The 19,622-nt window shown below is 45.7% G+C and overlaps 1 protein-coding gene across 5 annotated transcripts in view; it reads right to left on the reverse strand.

The window, feature by feature from the left end:
- The window catches only part of CPNE4 (copine 4), a 276,677-nt gene that overhangs the window by 202,560 nt on the left and 54,495 nt on the right, over window positions 1–19,622 (reverse strand). For 2 of the 5 annotated variants that reach the window (XM_083705873.1, XM_083705874.1), the window contains exons 2-3: window positions 12,220–12,357; window positions 6,710–6,925 (exon numbers count right to left, since the gene is read on the reverse strand). The gene's annotated coding sequence lies outside the window, so the exon portion shown is untranslated. Of the gene's footprint in view, window positions 1–6,709; window positions 7,044–12,180; window positions 12,358–19,622 lie in introns of those variants that run through there. The other 3 variants (XM_083705875.1, XM_083705876.1, XM_083705877.1) reach the window with 3 other exon arrangements.

Genomic DNA, 19,622 nt, shown 5'->3' on the forward strand with positions numbered 1-19,622 from the left:
GGAACTATTGTGAATGACTTCCAAATCTTGGATGTTCAGAAGGTTTCAATTGCAGTTCTTGGACTGCATGTAATGGGAAACTTCCTTCCTTCCTTCCTTCCTACCTTCCTGAGGCTGCATGCAGAGGTAGCACTGATCATCTCAGGTAAAACTTGCACATCACCATAAACCCAGCAGGGCCAGATTTTGGTAATATGGCACCCCGAGTGAGGACAAAATCTGGTTCCCCCCACTCAATGTTTCTTATTTCCACAATAACTCCTTTTGGCACAGTTGCTTTTTATGGATATTCTCGGTAGGCACCTCTATAAAAAAGGCATTATTAATTATGATGATGATGATGATGATTATGATAATGATTATTTTGCATCCCCTCAGCTTAGTGCTGAACCCAGTGCTCTTCAGTTAAGGCAGTTCACCCCTTCAGCTGCCATCACAATGATTAGAAAAACCCAGCAGTGCACATGTAATGCGTGAAACTAATCCTTTTTGCATTCTGATCGGAGGCTTGCTTACTCACATGCCCACTTCGTTTCACTGGTGCTTACTACTAGTGTGTTTAGGATTACAGCCTTAGCTTTAGATAACCAGGCAGGTTTGAGAAATCCGGCTCTACCATTTTCCCAACGTTTACATTATAGAAAAAGATTGCCGCTGACAGCACAACATGGTATCTCCAGTGAAAAGGAATTAATAATAATAATAATAATTTATTATTTGTACCCCGCCCATCTGGCTGGGTTTCCCCAGCCACTCTGGGCGGCTTCCAACGAAGATGAAAAATACACTAAAATGTCACATATTAAAAACTTCCCTGAACAGGGCTGCCTTCAGATGTCTTCTGAATGTCAGGTAGATGTTTATCGCTTTGACATCTGCTGGAAGGGCGTTCCACAGGGCGGGTGCCACTACCGAGAAGGCCCTCTGCCTGGTTCCCTGTAACTTGGCCTCTCGCAGTGAGGGAACCGCCAGAAGGCCCTCGGAGCTGGACCTCAGTGTCCGGGCAGAACGATGGGGGTGGAGACGCTCCTTCAGATATACTGGACCGAGGCCATTTAGGGCTTTAAAGGTCAGCACCAACACTTTGAATTGTGCTCGGAAACGTACTGGGAGCCAATGTAGGTCTTTCAAGACCGGTGTTATATGGGTAGTAGATGGCAGCAAAGATCACCTGCTACTGCTACTGATCTACCCCATCTCTGACACACTCAGTTCCTGGTGAATTACAATAGGGGTGACCAAGCTGTGATATTCCAGATGTTTCTGTCCCATCAGATCTACCAGCACAGCTGGCATTCAGGGATGATGAGAGTTGTAGCCCACAAAACATGGAGGCCACCACATTGGCAATCCCCAACTGAGAGAATCACAAGAAAACTAAAGGCACACCCTGTGGATACTATAAATGATGGAAACACCTTCTCGAAAGAGAGACTTGTGCCTGACTTCTTTATATGCCACTATTGGCACACTGGTTGGAAATAAGTTCATGGGGCTTACACCCGGATAAGTGCATATAGGATTGCAAAATAGCACCAGTGGGTGCAATAAGGTTTACTTCCACAGGAGGCTGCACAGGATCGCCTTCCACATATTTCAGTGGAACTAGCTCTGGCAAAAGAGTGAAAGCTGCAGGCTTATGTGGAAGTAAAGCCTATTTCATTCAACAGAGTTGCACCACAATCCTACGCACACATCCTACCCTGCGAGTAAGTTCAGCGGAGTTGTTGGGGTGGTTTGAGTGGGCCCAAACCTCAGGTCTGGACCCCGGGTCTCCTTTCCCTTCTTCTCCTACCCTACGCTTTAAACTTTTTCTAAAACAAAAAACTTTGCTTACAAGCCCTGAGCCTGATGCCAAAGATTGCTACCAGTCACCTGCCATCTGAATATTCCTAGAGACAAATTTGTGCATTGACTCTGTTCCCCGAATCTTTTTCAGTGCCTAGCAATGCCCATGGGGTAAGTTTAATGGAACTCAGAGGGGCTCACCCCTGAGCACATACATATTGCAGTGTTTCACGTTCAGTAAGTGTCATTAGAATTGAAGTATTAGAACCCCAAGCGGCAAGGCCAAACTTATTAAGGTAAAGGGACCCCTGACCATTAGGTCCAGTCGTGGCCCACTCTGGGGTTGCGGCGCTCATCTCGCTTTACTGGCCAAGGGAGCCGGCGTACAGCTTCCGGGTCATGTGGCCAGCATGACTAAGCCGCTTCTGGCGAACCAGAGCAGAGCACGGAAATGTCGTTTACCTTCTCGCCGGAGTGGTACCTATTTATCTACTTGCACTTTGACGAGCTTTCGAACTGCTAGGTTGGCAGCAGCAGGGACTGAGCAACGGGAGCTCACCCCGTCGCGGGGATTCGAACCGCCGACCTTCTGATCAGCAAGTCCTAGGCTCTGTGGTTTAACCCACAGCGCCACCCGCATCCCTTCCCAAACTTATTACTCCAATGCAAAATCCATTTGACTCTAGCAAGTGTCTGAAGAACTTCAGCCTTCGAATGGCAACCTTGAGCTGCAACTCTAAGCTTCTTATTCAGATGCAAAATTCATTAAAATGAATGGGGCATATGCTAAATAAATGTCTTTGGGGATTGGGGAAATATTCCTATTTTTCACAGCTGTGCTTGAAGTTGCAATCCTATCAAAGCCCCCCTGCCCCCCCGGGATTTTGGTCCAATTCAAATAGAACATCAAACATGTAAGAAAATTACACCTGTGCACCATCTCCAATACACACAGTGTCTCTTTTAAACCAGGATTCTCAGATGCCAGTATGCATGCAGTGTTTGCATGCTAGCAGGGCACCCACAGAACTCTGGCATGCTAACAGGGAATGCTTCAGTGAAGTGACCTGGTTTACAATACAATCCTATGCAGATCTACTAAGAATAAATCCAGCTGCAAGGATAGTAAGTGTAGGTTGAGGCCCCTGAACCACACACTGCCTGCCAAAAATGCATGGAACCGTTTTTCTTACACACCCACATTAACCAGCCTTTTACATGCATATAGTCATGTACGCCTAAGTAAACACGCACAGGCTTTTTAATAATTGAGGCTCCGTACGATTCACTTCTTTGAACATTTTTATTTCTCATGTTTGATAGCTTTTGGTGTTGTTTCTAATTAAACGTATGATTCTTTGTGCTGGTTTTCTGCTGTGGTAGGGGGCTCTACTGAAATTCCAGCTTTTCATATTGATGGTTTCTGTTTGATTGCAAGCGTATTTTACTGAATGAATAAATAAACAAACCACCCATTAATGGGTGGCACATCAACGACTAAAATCATATCAAACTGGACAACATCCTTGTTTCTGAAACCGGTTTCAACTCTTGCTACCACATCCCCTGGCAATGAGTTCCAAAGAATGCTACATCCCATAAAACGGTTGTTCTTTCAAGTCCCTGCAAGCTTTTTGCATTAGGCAAATTCCTGGTCCGCTCTCCAGATCCTCAAGCAAAGCATCTACACCAGGGTTTCCCGAAGTTGGGTCTCCAGCTGTTTTTGGACTACAAGTCCCATCACCCCTAGCTAGCAGGACCAGTGGTCAAGGATGGTGGGAATTGTAGTTCAAAAACAGCTGGAGACCCAAGTTCGGGAAGCCCTAATCTACACTACCTCAAAGCTTTGCTTCTGACCATTCTGACTGTGTGTCAAGAGGGTGATGCCATTAATGTGGCATATTTATTATATATTTGACTCAGAGTTTCCTTATGCAGTCTGAAAGTTCTAGTTACTTGGGACAAATGCGTAGATAGGTGGTGTCAGCACTGAACGCAAGGAACACCATTTACCCTGCATTGCACTTATGTTCAAGAAAGCACAGCTCTGTATTTTCCCAGTATACCAAGACCCAACCACTGGCCCACCTAAGTCTGACATAGCAACTCTCCAAGGCACCAAAAACAAAACCAAGGAGTATTCTGAATAAGCCCTTCCCCTGTTTATAGGGCAGTATCTTTTATTGATTTTGGTAAACAGCTCTTGCAGCTTTCAAAAATGCAACAAATTCAGTTCAAAAATACAATGCTCCACCCCACTAAAAAAAAAAGCCAGAATAAAAGAAATCTGAACATTGAATCTTAATAAAATAATGAACAGTTGTTTATGGGCATCCTTTCTTCTTGACACCAACTCAAGCCCAAAGGTCTTTTTCTGGGGTGGGACAATTGGCCATCTCCTCTGCAGGCAAACAAAAGGCAATTCACCTCCATGACTGCAAAGCTGGGCTCAGGTTCTCCATATCCCTCCCCAAACATTGGGGTGAAGGGTGGAACCCTGAAATTTGCCTAGGAATCCTTTCCCCCTCTTCAGGAAAGGAGAGAAAATCTTTTACGGCATTTTCATTCAGGTTATAATCCTATGCCTACTTACTTGAAAGGAAGTCCCATTGGTCACAGTACAGTGGGACTTATTTCTGAGTAAAGATGCCTAGGATCAAGAGGCACGAAACACTTCCCGAATCACAGACAAATTCAGGAGAGAAGTTGAAAGGGGGAGGGGATCCAGACGTACATCCTAGCCAATCCAGGTTTTCAAAAAAGAAGCCAATTTGAAAGCAGCAAAAATGCTACTACTTAAGACAAGGTTGCAATTATCTCTGAGGGCAAATGTGCCTTAGAAATGTGAGCAATTTTACAGTCCTCTTTTTATTTAGTAGATTTGTTAGTCACCTTTCAAAACACAGTATTTTCCCAAAGAGGTCTCCCAAAAGCTATTCTTTCTTACTTTCTAATGATGTTTCCCGTTAATGCCATTGTTCCCGATACTATTTGTGACAAATGCTGCCTCCTTAAGTTTTCCCTAAGCCATTAATAACTATATATATATATATTTTTCACGCACACACACTCATTGCTTCATTTGGGTTGTCCTGTGGTTATTACGCAAACGCAGCAAGTATTTTAGGTAGATCTGTGAACTGGCCCCAATATTATTGTTTATTAATACTGGTAACCCACCACACATGTAAAACGTAAGGTGGAAGAAGTCAATGCAGCAACAGATTTGAACCCAGAACTCACCCAAGTTCCGGTAATTTCGTTGTCCCCGAGAGGGGGCAATGACAATAAAGATATTATTATTATTATTATTATTATTATTATTATTATTATTATTATTACTGCTCCTGTGCACCAAACTCCCATTTGCCTCTCAAAAAATTGCCCTACACTGCCCAGAGAACAAGACATTCAAATATAAGCCATGCCAGTAAACACTTGGGGTTATATTGGGTCTGGGGAAATACTTGTTGACATGTTATGCAGTGTATTCTTTTTGTAAACGATGGCTTCAGCCTGGGCTTTCTCGTCAGAAAATGAAAGCGCAGTGTTAGGCATGCCGACTCAGAAAGCAGCCCTGCCAAGCTCAGGCTCAGACCTAGGTAATAAGGAGCACAGGACTGCAGCTCAGGTATGAAGAATGATGATCAGAAATCACTGCTGAGCACAGCACAGCTGAAGGGAGTTAGGAAGGCTTCAAGGCCAGGTGTCAGATTCTGAAACTCAACAGGGATATGACGTCCATCGGTGGGTACTTTGAGCCAAAAAAAAAAAAAAAAAGAAGTTGTTGGTGAACTGGGTATGGTGATGATGACGACGACTGATAATGACCAATTATCCACCCTTCTTCACCCTAAGGTCCCGGCATGGGTTACAACATTAAAACACAATATTAAAAAAACCCAAGCTCAGAACAATTTACAATGGCAGAAATAAGGTGGGTTTTAAAACTCTACACTTCAAGTGTCAAAAGCCAAGGTTAAGAAGAGCATTTTCAGCATTCACCAGAAGCTGTGCACCTCTGGGGAAGGAGCGCCACAACTTAGGGGGCTGCCACAGATACCCAAAGTAACCGGGAGAGAGAACGGAGCTGTGCAAGGATTTTGAAACAGAGAGACCAGTACAGGAGATGATTATCTAACGTTTTGAAACAAAACGCCCATCGAGGAGTTTTCTTTTTATAGAGAATATTGTTTTTCAAGATATTCCTTACACTTAACTGATATATATATATATACATACACTTATACCAGTAACTGCCACCGACAACAAGGCTGCTTTCTCTCTCAACTTTACCCAGATGGGAGATAAGTGCAAGGCAAAGAGTCTGCAGTAGCTGTGGGAGCCCATGCAGTGAGGGCAGCGCTGGGGGGGAGAGAGACTCATGCTCTCGCCAACTTGGGCTGTGGTCCCTTTGCAAAGACATAAAAGGGATCCCGACGAATAGAGCCCAATCAGTGCCCTATTTCCCCTCAATAACCCGAACAGAGCACAACCCGCTTCCAATAACTCAGCTGGCCAAAGCATGTTGCTGCTAACACCGAGGTTGCAGGTTCGATCCCCGCATGGGACAGCTGCCTATTCCTGCATTTCAGGGGGTTGGGCTAGATGACCCCCAGGGTCCCTTCCCCGCTGGACAACTCTATAAAAAAAAAAGGACCGTCTTGTTTCCCATGGCCTCGAAATCACAGCTCTTCGCCCAAGAGTCCGGGGTCCCCAACTTTCCCCCGGGAGACCCCCGTGACTGAGAGTCCTTCCTCACGGCGAGAGGCGCCGCGTAACGTGGGAACGCGGGTCTGGGAGGGAGAGAAAGAAAGAAAGACACCCCAGAAACGGCTGGAGATGGAGAGAAAAAGTTAGCCAACATGCCTTTTTGAAAGGTGGGATGCAAAGCGGAGCAGCCGAGGGGAAGCCGCCTTACCTGAGCAAGGGATCTGGCAGGAATGGAGCGCTCCGCGAACCGGCTCTTTCTCGCTCCCTCGCAGGACGGCGGCGGAGGGGATCCACCCGCGCTCTTGGCAAATCCTCGCTTGCAGCTAGCGGGGCGCTCAGGGATCCGGTGGGGCGCTCGGGAGTTTCATCCCTCCAGGAAGCCGGGCTCCATCCCTCCGCGCTCTCGGGCTCCGCTCGCCTCTGACTGAGGAGGAGAAGGGAGAGGGAGAGAGAGAGAGAGAGGCTGGGCTGGGCTGGGCGCGGGCGGAGAGGCAGCTCCGCGCAGCGAGAGACGCCCGCCTTCTGGAGCGCGCGCGGGCGCCTGGCTGAAAAGGAGGCGGAGAAACCCCCCGCGCGCGCCCCCTGGAGGCATCGGGTAGGCACCGCGCCTCCCCTCTCCTCCCCTTTATATTTATATTAAACTCTCCGGTGTGTTTTTTCTCTCCCCCCGCCCCGCACATTTTCTCCTTTTTGGCAAGCCGGATACTCCCCGGGGGCCGTTTGCCTTAAGAATATACTGCCTACTCAGTTAAAGTTCTTTCAAGTGTGTCAATTGCTAACGTGCTCAGCGCGAAGCTAAGTGGAGCTAAAGAGAACGAGAAGATGTGTGTTGTGGTTTCCCAAATGAAAGATCAGGTAGAATCGTAGAGTTGGATCCCTGAGGATCCTCTAGCCCAATCCCCTGCAATAGGCAGCTGTCCCAAACGGGGATCGAACCTGCAACCTTGGTGTTATCAGCACCACGTTCTGAACCAACTGAGATGTGCAAAAGGTACTGTTTGTCCAAAACCCGAAAATCTCCTGGCATTTTATGGGACTGAGAGTTTTTATGACGACGCTTTTATCCCCCCCACCCCTCCTCTAGCTCAGGGCTGGTTATAGCAACCAGTGGCCCTCTGTCTCATTTTGTGTGGCCCTCGGCCAGATTTCATGGGGGTGGCAAGGAAGGGGAAAGGGGAGGGAAAAGGTGGCAGGGAAATAGAGGTGGCAGAGAGAGAGAGAGAGAGAGAGAGAGAGAGAGAGAGAGAGAGATATGTGTGTGTAAGAGGGAGGGAGTGGCAGAATAGAGAAATGGGTTCGCCCCATTGCCTTTGTGTGGCCTCTGGCAAAGCACCTCCAAAAGATTATGCCCCCCAACAGAAACAAAAGGCTGCCTATGGAAGGGCTTCAGTCCTAGTCCTGGAAGAAATCTGAAATCCTCTGCACCTTTGCCAAACATTTGAATCAACGTTAGGAGCCGTGAGGCAACATGCCACAACGTGGGAGCTCCTGGAGTCAAGGAATAGTCTTAAACCTATGAGCAGGGCCTGCCGTAAAACTTTTCTATCCCATGAGGTGACCAGCCCCAGGGGTGCCCTTCTCGGAACATTACTGCTTGTTAATGCGCCGTGAAGGATATCGTGCCATGCTATGGCATTCCAAAGCACGGTTTGAGGTGTTGGAATTAAACTCTAGTTCCCATTAGCAAAGTAGGCGGAAGTCAGCCTTGGGTCGTTTGACCCTTTAATTAGTTCTTCCCCGCCCCGCCCCCTTCGCAAGACCCTCTTTTAAAGTTTAAATAATGGATAACTTTTGCTCAGTGTGCTTGCAGTTGCAGATTAAATATACAATGCCAGTGGATGTTTCTTAAATTGCTAATACATCTGACATAGATCAAACTATTGCAGCAGATTGGCTAACTCTGAGGCAGACAACAGCACAATACAACATGACTGCTTCTGTAATTGTTAAGACTGCTAACTAACTGCCATAACTGAACCAATTGCCACAACTGCCACACAGTTCTTGCCATTTGCACATGCATTTTGGATGCTGACATCCCACATGAGGCAGGTGTGAGGAGCCCCAGGCCTGGGAGCTGAATCTAACTCTCCTGCCCTCTCCATCCTTCCCCTGGGACTCTCAACAGGCCATATCCCTCACTAGTCTCAAGCACTTCTGCTCAGTTGGGATGCCCTCATGTCTTTTGCCTATCAAGATAGATAGGGGTGTGTGTGACTTTTGTGTGGCCTCACTTACAAAGGAATGGTCACCCATTTTGGTCTCTGGCCAAATATCATTAAATTTGCCCATGGCAAGTCTATGTTTATACACAATTTTTCCCCATGTGTTGCACATTTGTACATATCAGTGTTAGGAACATAAAGGTAAAGGGACCCTTGACCATTAAGTCCAGTCATGGCCAACTCTTGGGTTGCGGCGCTCATCTCACTTTATTGGCCGAGGGAGCCGGCCTACAGTTTCCGTGTCATGACTAAGCTGCTTCTGGCAAACCAGAGCAGCACATGGAAACGCTGTTTACCTATTTATCTATTTGCACTTTGCCATGCTTTCAAACTGCTAGGTTGGCAGGAGCAGGGACCGAGCAACGGGAGCTCACCCCATCACGGGGATTCGAACCACCGACCTTCTGATCGGCAAGTCCTAGGCTCTGTGGTTTAACCCACAGCACCACACGCGTCCCGTTAGGAACATAGGAAACTGCTTTATACCCCGTCCAAACATTGATCCATCTAGCGCAGTATTGCCTGCACTACGTTGCAATCTCTTCAGGGTTCCCAACAGGGGACATTCCCAGCCCTGCCAGGGAGATGCTGGAGATTGAACCCAGAAGCTTCTGCATGAAATGCAAATGTTTTCCCACTGAGCTGTGGATGGGACCTCACATGTGCCACCTCACATTCAAGGATGGCAGAAAGATAACACACAAATGTTGGTACATTTGTACATCCATTTACAATGAATAAATGATTTGATATCCCTTAACGGTGCCGCTTCAACCAGCCTTGTGGTGGGCCTCGCCCTGCCTGGGTCTGCCTAGGCAAACCACCACTCTCCCTAGATCTGTAGCAGCAAAGGTTTACTGAGCCCAGAAATACCACCTAGCCCTGTCTCTAACACACATCCACAAATAATATATTACTTGGGAAGCCAGTTCCTCATGGGAAGAGGGCATGAAGCCATGATGAATATTTTCCCCCTTGCCCTGGTGAATTCAAGCGGTTGGCAAGCTGGCAAATCCTTGTCACGCTGGTGCAGAGCATGGGCTTTGAGATGCATGAAGTGCAGGAAATAACCTGTGGTTCCATAGCTCACAGGATGATTGGTCAACAGAAGGCTTCCACGGTAAAAGGGGGGGGGACATCCAGCAACAACAACAACTTGTAATGGAGAGCCAGCCTTCGCTGCCAGCAAGCCCTCGCTCTCTAATGAGGATGTATTAACAACTGCCAGGATTTTATCTCACTTTATCTTATTGCTGGAAACACATTAAAGATTTGTCTTAGTGCAGATAGGCAGCGCATATGGAAATAATGCTTTTTCATTGAGCATGTGGCATGATTATTGAAAGAAGACTAAAACCCTCATGCAACCTCAAAGATGTACAAGACCCGATGAGCATCTGCAAAAAATAAACATAATTCTCTGCTGTAATTCTGAGTGAGATTTACATCTACCTGTAACAGCTCCTCCTAATCATCGGTTTCCTGTGTGTTTTCCCCTTACCTCCTTCCTGTACCCATTACTGTCAATGTGCAAAGCGGTGTTGTCTTCCTAGTTCCTTATTTAGAACACCTACGGCGAAACAGCTTACGGTTTTAACCATTTCTGATCTTCAGTAGCAAAGTTCATTTTCACATCTTGGCTTTGCATACAAGATGTCAGAGGTTAATAACACTAGGGACATCGATTTCATCCTAGTGCCCTAGGCTAGTCCTATCAGAGGAATATGGAATATGATGACTAAGGAATGCGAAAGAAAGAACAGATTTTCTTAATTTGCAGCACAATCTTAACCACGTCTACTCAGAAGCAAATCCTTTTGAATTCTATTGGTATTATTCCCAGTTCAGTGGGATTAGGATCCTATCATTGCAGCTCAAACACATTTAGCCAATGTTTGGTCTGTATATATAAGCCTAGGTTGTTCATCTTCCATAATTCCTTGTTGTGATTAGAGCACAGAATTGAGTTGCTGAATGTCATTGACATAATATGTGTCATAAAATCCTAAAATTGTAGAGTTGGAAGGGACCCCAAGGGTCATCTAGTCCAACCCCCTGCAGTGCAGGAATCTTTTGCCCAACATAGGGCTCAAACCCACAACTGAGATTTAGAATCTCTTGCTCTACCAACTGAGCTATCCCTTCAAGCAGTCCCAGCCTTCCTGGGTGTAGCAAATGCAGCCTGTGAATGGGGTGATTTGGGGTATGTAGCGAGGACCAAAGACATGCCAGCATACTGTATTTACACAGCCACCGCATTCACAGAACTAGCTGCCCAGAACTTCCTGGTTACAGTTGTTCACCAGGAAACAGCTTGCATGGATATCAAATGTATTGTGAGGATTGGCTCTTCCAGTTGTTGTTGTTTTAAAAATACATTTCTGTCTCTCATGGTTTTGCAAGCATCTGTGCACCACAATTACCCTTTTCTTTAAAAGAGGAATGCACAGCTCAGCCGTTGAACTTTGCATAGGTTAGATCCCATGGTCAATCCTTTGAAAAGTCCAGGACCCTGGAGAGCAACTGAGTACTGAGCCAATGGAACTGACTTAGTCAAGTAAAAGGAGTTTCTCGTTCCCACACCCTTCCTGTCCCTTATTTGCATGCATTCCCTCCCCCCACTTCCACCATACCACACCTTGACAAAGAACAAGAAGCAGCTCTAGAGGTATAAGGGCAAATAACAGGTTAAGGTTTAAGCATGCTGCAAACTGAGCAGGTTATTCAATCAAACATATATATCAGCAATCCATGTTAGGTATTGCATCCTCCACTTCTTCCCTCTATCTTTCCATGCCTATATCCTTTTTGGGGCCCTTTTTCAAACTGTATAATCTTGTATTTCTAAGAAGTTGCTTAGTCACATTCACCATGTCCTTGCATCAGGCAGGGGCTCCGGTGGGAGTGTGGGCTGAATTCTGGCTTGGGGGACCAAATTGTTTGTCTTTACACAAGAACCCCAAGAACTACCAATGAGTGCCAGGTACAAAAGTTGTACAGTTCGTATTAAAGAGCAGGGCACCCCTGAGCACATTCTGAGCCTAGAGATTTGTTTTCTGTGTGAGATCAGAACTCACAGTCCTTTCATATAAAAGTCCGTCCCTGGTTACCTTCCTTCATTTAAGCTGCCCAATTTAGACAGGAAAAGTTGTTTTGCTATCATTACTGTTGCTGATCTATCACCCCAGAAATTGACTATAGAGAATACAAATCTACCTTCCACCAACCACTAATCTAGTGCATATTGTTCCAGAGAAATACTGGGGAGAAATTATAGACAAACACAACGTGCTTCATGTTAAGTATACAATCATCATTTAACTGCTCCAAAAGGAATATTTTTAAAGCATGCTTCCTGTCTTTGCTTGTCTCATAAACCAGCCTGGGGATGGGGGTGGCAGAGCCACAGAGCCTAGACATTATTATGTATAGAAGAAACAGCCTTGAATCTCACCCTGTGGTTATTTATATATCACTCTGATATGCTTCTCACCAGTTCGACTCTTTGCTAGATTTAACTGCTACGTCTCCATCCAGCACTGCTGAAGAGATCAGGTTTTCCTCCCCACCAATAGGATGTTCAGCTGTTCCAAGGAAGAAAGGCAGAGGAACCAAAAATACCATCTTCTTCCTGTGGGTGGCATCAAAATATCTTTAGTATACAAAAGGTTTGTTCCGAAAGAGAGACAGAAAGCGGAGAGAGAGAGAGAGAGAGAGAGAGAGAGAGAGAGAGAAGGATTATTTGGGAGAGAAAGGTTTCTATTTTTGCCAGTGTTCTCACATGACTTTAAAAAAATAAATAAATAAGTCATTTAAATTAACACAACAATTTTAAATAAACCAGTGTCACAATACTACAAGTGTTATGACTATCACCTTTAGTCACATACTATGTAAGTGATGGGGAACTTCAGGCGGAGGGGCCAAATGTGGCCCTCAACTCCTCCCGGTCTGGCCCTTGAGACTCTCCATTGGCAACCCCCTTCACTGGCCATGCTTTGATAATGCTTCTGAAGAGTAGAGAGGGGTCTGTGGATGTGTGTAGAAACTAGCCTACTGTACAAGGCTAAAACTTACGGTACATTTGCTCTACCCACATATGTCTCTGCTCCTTGCCCCCCACTGGGATGTGGGGCCCCAGGAAGTCCCCTAGAAGGGAATGTAGCCCTCAGGTGGGAAAAGCTTCCATTTCCCTGTGCTATGCAGATTTTGCAAGCAGAATGCTGCAGAGAAGTATCTAGGGAAGGAAGTACCCAGTGGCAATGGCCATTGCAATGCACTGGTTCTGTCTGAATGCATTGGGTCTTCTCAGGGATCATCTCTACATCAAAATAATTGCTTACACAGTGGTTTTTAGGAGACAACTGCAAAGGGGTTTTAGGGACTAGCTTCAAATGGTTGAACCCATTGTGAACGCATTGAACCTCAGCTGTCTGGAAACTTAAACAGTGGTCTTTAGGTATCATATCCAATGGACTAGAGCCACAAGGGTCCCTCAGATTTCTGCCAGCAACCCCTGCACTGCTATGGCCCATCATCATAGACATAAGGATACATTGGATTGAGATCGAGAGACCCAGAGTTCAGCAGGAGCCCAAAACAAACACAAAACCCCACAAGTATATAGACCTAAGAACGAACCAGAAGCAACCTTTCTTATTTTAGTCATGCTACATTCAAGCGATTTTGAATTATGGTGCTGGAGGAGACTCTTGAGAGTCCCATGGACTGCAAGAAGATCAAACCTATCCATTCTGAAGGAAATCAGCCCTGAGTGCTCACTGGAAGGACAGATCCTGAAGCTGAGGCTCCAATACTTTGGCCACCTCATGAGAAGGGAAGACTCCCTGGGAAAGACCCTGATGTTGGAAAAGATGGAGGGCACAAGGAGAAGGGGACATGAGAAGGCCAAAATGGTTGGACCGTGTTCTCGAAGCTACCAACATAAGTTTGACCAAACTGCGGGAGGCAGTGGAAGACAGGAGTGCCTGGCATGCTCTGGTCCATGGGGTCACGAAGAGTCAGACATGACTAAACAACAACATTCAAGGGAACTTCTGGAGAGAAATGTGTGGAAACACAAGCACAGGGGGGACACACAATGCTCACCCATTAGGGCAGGGAAACTGGTGCCCTCCAGAGCTTGGGCTGCAACCTCTCATACAGAACTCAAAAACACCCACAGGGCTCCCAACTTCTCATATGGAGCTCAAAACCACCCACAGGGCTGCAGAATCACCATCCCTGCTATGAGGGGAATAGTTGTAACAAATCTTGGGGTAAGGGCTTTAGGTTCTCATGGGCGCAACACATTTCCTACTCCTGTTGAAAGGCTAAAACAGCAGTGAGGAACCTGTGCCCCCCATATTTTTGTGGGACTCCAACTCCTATCAACCCCTGCCAGCATGGCAAAGGGAAAGGAAGATGGGAGATGTAGTCCAATTACATCTGAAGGGCCCCCAGGCCCCCACCCCCAAACTAAAGTGCCAATCCTAACTTAACATATTTGCTGGGGGGCAAGCCCCATTGAACACAGTAGGGTTTACTTCTGAGTAAACATGCATAGGACAGGTCAAGGAATGTCGGGAGGAGGTGCCATTCCCCAGGAGGGAGCAATTATTTTGAAGGCTAGGAAGGGTTTTGAGCTCCGAACCCCAAGTCCCTTGTCTCATGAGGTTCCGTAACAATGTTTCTGGGGTATATTTTATTTAGAAAGATTTAGAGACTGCTTATATTACAAAACTCTCAAAGCAGTGTGCACCCTACAGCATCCTAAAACCCACAAAACTGTTAAAAAAACCAAGCATGTACGAAATAGTTCCCAATAAAACACAGATAAAATCAGGAAAACGATACGTGCAGCAGATTCCGTCTTTTCTTGCCAAATATCAATTCGCCAACAGAGCAACACAAACTGGTTTGTAAAACTAAATTTAAACATCAGCTTGTGACTCAGAACATGATGCTGCCATCTGGCAAAAGCGTTGAAAGTCCCACAGCAAGAGCAGATGTATCATTCATGTTTTCTAAACCAGGGTCCCTTGGCCTCTTCCATAGTTGCTTCCCATATTATGTGGAAGCGCCAATCGTGTGGGCTTGTCCTGATCCCCTTGATCTGTCCTGTAAGCCTTACACCGAGTGAGAACATCATCAGCCTAGCTCAGAATTGTCTACATTGATTGGCCGTGGTTCTCCAGGATTTTGGATAGAAGTCTCTCCTAGCCCTTCCTGGAGATGAACCCGGGGTCTTCTGTGTGCAAAGCAGATACTCTGCCACTGAGCTATGTCCCACTGCACCTGTCGATAGTGGCAAAGGAAATTAACAAAAAAGAACACCCATCGTTCTGCCCAGACACCGAGGTCCAGCTCTGAGGGTCTTCTGGCGGTTCCCTCACTGCAAGAAGCAAAGTTACAGGGAACCAGGCAGAGGACCTTCTCAGTAGTGGCACCCGCCCTGTGGAACACCCTCTGACCATATGTCAAAGGAAAAAACAACTACCAGACTTTTAGGAGGCAACTGAAGGCAGCCCTGTTTAGGGAAGCTTTTAATATCTGAAGGACTATTGTATTTTAATATTTAGTTGGAAGCCGCCCAGAGTTGTTGTTGTTGCTGCTGCTGCTGCTGCTGCTGCTGCTGTTATCCTTCATGGTGCTATCTAGAATGAGATTACATTCTGAAGCCCTTGCTTTAGACTCCTTGCTGGACTCAAACTCCCATCAGTCCCAGCCAGAATGGCCAGTGGACAGGAATGGCAGGGGCTGTAGTCCCCACAATATCTGAAGGATCAGATGTTTCCCGTCCCTGCCTGCCTTGGACCTTATCTTCAACCTGCTCTGTTTCCCCAAACCTGAACTATTGACCCTTGTACTGCTGAGGCCACCATGCAGAACATAGCACCATGGAAGCCATCTGCAATATTCTGTTTTAGAAGCCTGATCTAGATTGATGTGTGACTGTTGATTTTACTATCCCCTTCAGTTAATTAAAATAAAAGCACCTGTCATGCGATTGAAGTCTTTTCCAGCTGACAAGTCTTTCATTTATTCTTATGAACCTGGGGATCAGTGTTATCCCAAGCAGGGGGAAGAGAGAGCTGGGTTTTCCCACTCGTAAATCACCCTGCTTTGGAATACATAGAATCTAGCTGTTTCACAGGCTGGCTAAGAGACAGAAGACAAAGCCATGACATGCAGAGGGATGCAGAATTATACCCAAGGCAGAAAACCATCATCAATTTGGCAATAACATGCTGAACAAACAACTGCCCTGAGCTTCTGCCAGTGCATCCTTGCTTGTGTGGGACTCAAAGCCACAATTTGAATTAAAGAAGACGATCAAGAGCAAGAAATATTGGAATGATGGGACTATGATTACCTGTCATGGAGACTAGATAAATCACTTTAGAGTTGCTTTCATGGCTTTTGCCTTCACCTGATCCCCACAGCTGAATTAGACCTACAACATTCAACTGTTGCCTGATATTGCATTTCTCCTTACACATATTGAAACAGTCAATTTGAATACAATAGTGTACGTGGCCTTGAGGGGTGTATGGGGTAGTTCCTCTGGTGGGGAACATGTCATGCTCCTTCTGGGGTGGTTTGTCCACCTTTGGTCCCCACCCTGCACTCACCTCTCACCTGTGGCTCCTAGAAGCGACAGCAGACACACCTTGGGAATGGCTTAGTCTGGCTTCTTCTCCTTTGGCGATCACTCGTAGCCGAGTAAGATGGTCTTCCATAAACACGGTTTTAACAATGAGTCACTAAGTGACTGTGGAGGCCAATTCTGGATCCACACGTCCTTCCACAGTGGGGAAATTGGTTTCCGGGTGGGAGTTGATCACAGTGTCGATTTGCCAAGCGTGCCTTCCTCCTAGCACGTTTCTCCCTTGCATCCTGAGTTCGAGTGTCTTCAAAGCCCATGACACCTTTGGTAAAGGCTGTTCTCCAACTGGAGCTCTCGCAGGCCAGTGTGATGAGGGTAGCCAAAGGCTCTCCTTCTGTGAGTTAGGGACTTTGCCTGCATGCAGAGACAGGCTCCAGAGGGTTGAGCAGATGGGACCAATAGGGGGTCCAAAGGTTAAGAAGGCAGTTTCTGCATGTGCTGTAGAGGGAAGCAAGGGGCAGATGGGGCTCGGCAACCTGGGAAGATAGTCCATCTAGGAGAAGGAAAACTCTATCCTAAACCTCTGCTGCCTTGCGGGATATCTTTGGGAGAAGAAAAGGCTGAGGAGAAAACCCTACACAAATCCGGGTTGGAGTCCCTAAGGCGGTTGAATGGTGCCTTGTATGCCTACTTATTGTAGCTCCTGAAGCCAAGCTGATGCCAAACATATTCCTCTGATTTCCTTTAGACCACATCAGTGAGGCTGAGAGGGGGGTTGTCATCTGGGCAGCCCAGGACCTCCAGACACACTGCCCAGGCTTGCGCCCTTGGGTGTAATTAACTTTGCCTCCTTTAATTCCCACCACCATTCCTCCATTTTGGGTAAAAATGCATTCTTCCATCCATGTCCATATTAAAATCTCTCCACTGTGCTCACATACTGGAATAAAAGTCCATTTTTTCCCTTATTATACTGTACAGTGGTACCTCGGGTTAAGAACTTAATTCGTTCCGGAGGTCCATTCTTAACCTGAAACTGTTCTTAACCCGAAGCACCACTTTAGCTAATGGGGCCTCCCGCTGCCGCCGCACCGCCAGAGCACGATTTCTGTTCTCATCCTGAAGCAAAGTTCTTAACCCGAGGTACTATTTCTGGGTTAGTGGAGTCTGTAACCTGAAGCGTATGTAACCCAAGGTACCACTGCATATCCTTTAATTTATGCCCAGTTCCATATGCTCAAATTCCATTTCCTGTTGTTGTCCATTTCCTGTTTTTACGACAGTGAACCTGGGACGTTTTTCATTTAAAGCAAATTCTCTATCACTGATCTATGACCTTTTACGGAGTCGAAAAGACTAATGAGATCAAAAGAATCCAAAGGTCATCCAGTCCTACCCCCTGCAGTGAAAGGCAAGGCCACTCGCTTTTCAACTTTCTGCACTGACACAACTGAGATCAACCAATGCAATCCAGGCAGTTAAAAGCACAGAGTCATGCAAACAGTGCAGGCAAGTGTCTCTAGAGGGAAAAGCTAAAGACGTAAAATGAAGTGGACTTTTATTTCCCTGTACCTTAGTTTATCATTCTTACCACATGCAACCCTTTAACAACCTAAAGCCCTAAACGGCCTCGGCCCAGTATACCTGAAGGAGCGTCTCCACCCCCATCGTTCTGCCCTGACGCTGAGGTCCTGCACCGAGGGCCTTCTGGCAGTTCCCTCATTGCGAGAAGCAAAGCTACAGGGAACCAGGCAGAGGGCCTTCTCGGTAGTGGCGCCCGCCCTGTGGAACGCCCTCCCATCAGATGTCAAAGCGATAAATAACTACCTGACATTCAGAAGACATCTTAAGGGAAGTTTTTAATCTGTGATATTTTAGTGTATTTTTGGTTTCTATGGAAGCCGAAGTGGCTGGGGAAACCAGAGTGGCTGGGGAAACCCAGCCAGATGGGCGGGGTACAAATTATAAATTATTATTATTATTATTATAACAACCTCGTGAGGCAGTTTCAATATTATTTTCATTTTATAGACTGCAACCTGAAACCTGATTTAATATAAAATTGACAAGGTGGTGTAATTCTGCATTGAAGGCAAGGTAATTCATAGGCAAGGGAGATCTGAGGTCAGCGTTCAACCCTTTCCCCAGAAGATCACACCAAGCCAGTCACAGAGAGTGAATACCCCTGTGGGAGCTCTATAAAGTGGAGATATCAAGAAGGATTATCATTGCAGCACAGAAGTTTTTCTACACAGAGCCTGCTGTAACTTTTGTAGCAGGTTTTCTCCTGGTGAGCATTTGATCCAGAATCCAAAGGCCTCAAAGGAACTCCAGAGGTGTCGAATTCCATAGTTTAACTATTCACTGTCTGTTGTCTGTCCCAAATCTTCCCATGTTCAGCTTCATTGAAAGTCCCTGAGTTTTGGGCCAAGGAATGGAAAGATCATGAGGCTCCAAAAATAACAGATCGGCAAATCAAATTACAGGAATTGGTGGAGACGGCTTAACTGACTAGTAAACTCAGAGGAAACTCAAAGCAAAAATTTGCAGAAAAATGGGATGGTTATAGAAGATATGTTCAAAAATACAATAATAGTTTTGACTCCATGCTAGCATTTGAGTGATAAAGGAACTAAAAGGAGGTGGACAACAATTAAGGATTTATTATGTTTTCAGAATGTATTAGAAAAATTATATAGAAAGGTTTATTGTTTTGTGTACATTCAAATGTAAGATAAAATATATGCAGAGGGACTTGACAGGAAGTCAAAGTTGAAGAAAAGATTTTGGAAGATAAAAGGGAGAAAATATTTACTTTCCTTATTATCATTTTGTGGGTGTGTGGGTGTCTGCATATATGTGTGTTGTATTCAATGTTTGGGAGGAAATAAGACGGTAAATAAAAAATAACAAACTAAATATCGATGTATGTAATTTTTATTTCTTAATTATATTTAGTGGTAGTATGGCTGTATTGTTTTTTGTGACATAAAATCATTCAATAAAAATTATAAGAAAAAGAAAGCAAAGAAAGTCCCTGAGTTTTGGAATGACTTCACTTTCTTCTCAATGTGCATTTCTCTCTCCTCCCCCTTTTATAAAAACCTTTCTAAACTAGCCTTCAAGGAACCATTCTGGCAATGACAGCCAAGGTGGTTCCTTGGGGAGGACCATGAAACCCCCTCCCCTGTTGTAGTGATCCTGTTCAGTTTGCTGTAACTGTAAATAATAAATGCAGTGGCCGAGTTCAATTCAGTGCTTGTGTCCGCCTGTTCCTTCCACGTGCA

The sequence above is a fragment of the Podarcis gaigeae genome, assembly GCF_964106915.1.
Source record: "Podarcis gaigeae genome assembly, chromosome: 12".
NCBI classification, from domain to species: domain Eukaryota; kingdom Metazoa; phylum Chordata; class Lepidosauria; order Squamata; family Lacertidae; genus Podarcis; species Podarcis gaigeae.